The sequence below is a fragment of the Fulmarus glacialis genome, unplaced genomic scaffold (assembly GCF_000690835.1).
Source record: "Fulmarus glacialis isolate BGI_N327 unplaced genomic scaffold, ASM69083v1 scaffold27803, whole genome shotgun sequence".
Lineage (NCBI taxonomy): Eukaryota > Metazoa > Chordata > Aves > Procellariiformes > Procellariidae > Fulmarus > Fulmarus glacialis.
The window spans coordinates 10,352-14,283 of record NW_009201449.1 but is presented as its reverse complement, the minus strand read 5'-3'; the positions used below and the strand labels follow the sequence as shown (position 1 = coordinate 14,283).

Sequence of the window (3,932 nt, the reverse complement as noted above, 5' to 3'; positions counted from 1 at the left end):
AGCCCGGCCCCCCATCACCGTCAGGGGACGCGGCAGAGAAAGGCGTTCCCGGGGCTTGGCGGATTCACCCGGTGGCCGCAGCAGCAGAAGCGCTGGCCTCCTTCAGCCTGCCGGCCCTTCTGTTGTGTTCCGGTCAGGTTCCCGTTCTGCAGCTATGGCCGCTGTGGTTTGTCAGAGTCGGACTGACTCACGCTCAGGGAACAGATCTCTTGCACTGTTTGTAATTTGAATAAATAGTTTATAAGTGTTCAAAAAGTCATTTGGTAATGACAGAGGCACAACAATCTACCACCACCACACACCGTTGGCTCAGGTAGCCAGTTTTTCACAGTATTGAAGCTGTCTTGCATAGAAACTTTTAATTGCTTCAGATCAGCACGAACCCTTCGAATAAAGGGGAATTTGCACATCAGGGTCTGTAAATGTTTTCCATCATACTATTTCACTTTTGACTATATAGAAGGGATGATGTGAGCTCTTAAACATATGCATTTTCTCCCTTTTTGCAGGGGGTCTATGCCTTCAAATAATGCAAGGAGATGCCAGTTTTTTGAGCTTCCAGCAGCAAATAGTGCTCCAACAAATCTGTTCATCAAACCTACTCACTCGGTTTATTTTTCGAAGGGAAAAAGGGACAAACAAATAAGGAAATGAAAAATGTTAAAATACTTAAATATTATTACATTTATAGTCAGAAAAAAATACGTAAATCAACTGCATTGAATTTTCTATTAGCTTTTAAATATTCACCTCAATATACATTTGTTCTTTAGGACACACAAGAGATAAATAATTGAGTTAACATCGCTAGATAAATCAACTCTTTTTCCTGAGCTGCAAATATTCCAGATTATAACCTTGAAGTTGCTATCCAATAACTACAAATGGAAACTAAACAGATCAAAATGAGCAAGCAGGAGCCCACACTTGAGTACCCAGAGGCCCAATTCACTGAGATATATAGTAGCACCCCCATCATTTCAGATCGGTAAGTCAAGACTGAATGGCTCTTAAATGTAAAACCCAGCTTGGCCACAAGGTGCAGAAGCAGCTCGGTATTTTGGCTTGTGCTATAAGCAACATGAGCGCGCATGTTTTAAAACAACCAACCAACCAAACCCCCCCCAAGCCCCACAACGATTTTGGGTATATGTGGTTTTAAACGTTGAAATAGATTGTGGTGACTCCTCCAGCTACAGATAGTGGGGTACCTAGTTGCATTTTGGCTTCAGGGTCTTTCCTCTTAGCACTGAGTACAAGGGTGGAGTTCATATTGCACAGTAGTACTTATTTCATAACAACGAACCAACCTCTCTTATTTGGGAGATCAACTACAATAGTCCAAAGTACTCGCATACAATCCCCATTAGTTCCCGTGTGGATGGGAGTGGACAGAAGGAATGAACAGCTTCAGTGCTTAAATCCTGTCTTTGGAAAACCAGATTTTTGTGAGCTGCAGACTTTGACAGCACCAGGACAATAGGTAAAGTCAGTCAGCTAGCAAAGAAAACTGTTTTATGGCTAGAAGCATCAACGGCTAGCCACTTGTGTATATGTGGACATATGCTTTCCACGCTCCTTCCTTCCAGGCCAGGCAAACTCCTGATAAAAATGACAGGTGAAAATAGGGGCAACGAGAATCAGCCACACAGAGCTCTTCTGCAATGTTGTGGAGAACTTCTACCAGAACAGCTGTTGGATTTCTGCCTTTGCATGTCATGTTGGTGACAGAATTGATCAGAAATGCTGCAGTATGGATCAGCACCATTCTTCTTGTTTTTTCAAAACCTAGCAGAATAGCAGGGTCTATTTACAAGCTTCTCCGACAACTTCCCAAAGGAAACAGTAATGTGGGAACTAAGTTCACTCCCAGGATGGGCGCTCTGTTGCAGCTATGAGAAAGTTGGAATTTTGCTATCTCAGATGTGAGTATATAATGTTTCAGTGCACATGCACTTTGATCAAAAGCATAAACCCTTATCTGTAGTAAAAACGAATTTCTATGGCAGCCAGCTAGAGATACACAAAATGCATCCAATCAGATTATAGGACAAATTACCCTCGTGTGGGAGAGAGTAATGTACTATCCCTACTGCCCTTCAGGTTTATGAACAACTCATTTACCTCTATCCACCTTTCTTTTAGATAGCTGCCACCGGCTTCTGGCATCAGGAGCGTTAGCGGTTTACTGTCGAGACCACAAGGAGCTAAAGTGTTTGCTTTAATGCTAGAACCTTGACAGGAACATAGCTGCAACCACACGGTTGCCTTGGTGGAAGTTTTTGACTCTGAACTTTGAGCTTCTCATCTGGAAGACCGAAGGCTGACAGTCTCCACTGCAAGGAAGAATGCTCCGGGCCTGTTCTGTTCTCTCTTGCCCACTACTTGCAAATTTTATATGCATCAAGTCAAGCTGCAGCAGGATTGCTAATAATTTTGTTTTTTCTATTTTTCTCAGTGAAGTAATGGAGTTTCATTAAGCCTGGTTAAGTAATGTGCTGGACTGGAGGGAACATGCCCTCTCCAACTGTAACACACTAGAAATGTATGATGCAGCTGGAGGCCTCTGAAACTACTTAAGTAACTACTCTGAAACTCACTTCTGTAAGTATTCAGAACTTACAGAGTTGTTCTTCAGAGAGCCACTGTACCGTGCATGTGCTGAACCTACACAGTTCAGAGCATGCACCTTCCCACAGCACAACATACGCAGTCTCTAACGACAGAGCATAAAAGCCAGTGGAAAACAATCAAGGCTCATCTTCCAGCCACTCCAGCAATTTCTGAAGTCATTATAAACCCATTTGGCAGAGGAGTGTCACAAACACTTTATGCATGCAGAGAGACGTATTTTAAGTAAGCACTCAAAAGATCAGGAAAAGGCAACTTTCCCTGAAGGGCTGATATTTCAGGAGTGCTTGGTACCAGGCCACCTGCTGATATCACAGTGAGCCACTGACATCAGCATGCTCTCCTGGAAAAGAAAAGACCCTTTAAAGAACAAGTTGCTACACATTTAAAGTAGCAGAAAGCACACATCATGGGGTAAGGGTACTCCCAAGAAGGAGACTATAGCGAGACAAAGATGGATGGAAATCAGTGCTTTAGCCCCCATCCAAAGGACAAGGACAGTGACTGGCCACAACAACCCCTTTTCCAACAAGTGCGTGCACAGTAGCTGCGGTGCAGACAAGAATGCACAGCTTGAATTTTCCTTGCATACAAAAAAAGGACCTTCATTCAAACCCACAAGAGTTTTTCAGCCTCTGTAAAAGATGCTATTTTAAATACAAGTAGTCATTTAAAAAAAAAAAAGGTAGTTACCGTGGCCTGTGAAGAGACCTCATGTGCATAGAACAAATTACAGAAAGGACTCAAGCACTGTTGAGTGGCAGGACAGTAGTATTCAATCAGGATATTTTCTAGAACTACAACTAGCCTAGGACTTGTAGTCAGTATCTTGATATATTTTCCAGAAGAACTTGAGGGTAAACAAAGTGCAACACTGCCCAGAAAGGGCATTCAGCTCTCACCAGAAAGTGGTGACAAGTATCCTGCTTACCTTGGATGGTGGAATTCAGGAAAGACTTAAACTTAAGATGATGGCAATGCTTGAGCAACTGGTCACCTGGCCCTCCTGATCTTTGCACAGCACTGGCAACTAGTTTGGGCAACTAAGTAGCTCTCTCCATCCAGAAGCATCACCAAACTAAAAATAAGGCTTGCTCAAGGATAAAAGTAACAGCGTGTGTTCCAAGACACACTCTCTTAGGTACAGTTCTAGAAACAGCCATGTTTAAAATGACATTCATAAACTTCATTTTTTGTTTTGTTTTGCTTTTTAATGGCTAAGTGACCTGCCTCCCTTCATACTGGGGGCAGCACATGAAAGAACAGCAACAAGCACTTTGGGAACTTGCTCGTATGTGCAG

The 3,932-nt window shown here is 42.9% G+C and overlaps 1 protein-coding gene across 1 annotated transcript in view; it reads right to left on the bottom strand.

The window, feature by feature from the left end:
* Positions 1–2,780: 2,780 nt before the first annotated feature.
* NCLN (nicalin) overlaps positions 2,781–3,932 on the bottom strand; it is an 8,668-nt gene continuing 7,516 nt past the window's right edge. The window contains exon 16 of the mRNA XM_009573957.1: positions 2,781–2,974. The gene's annotated coding sequence lies outside the window, so the exon portion shown is untranslated. The remainder of the gene's footprint in view (positions 2,975–3,932) is intronic.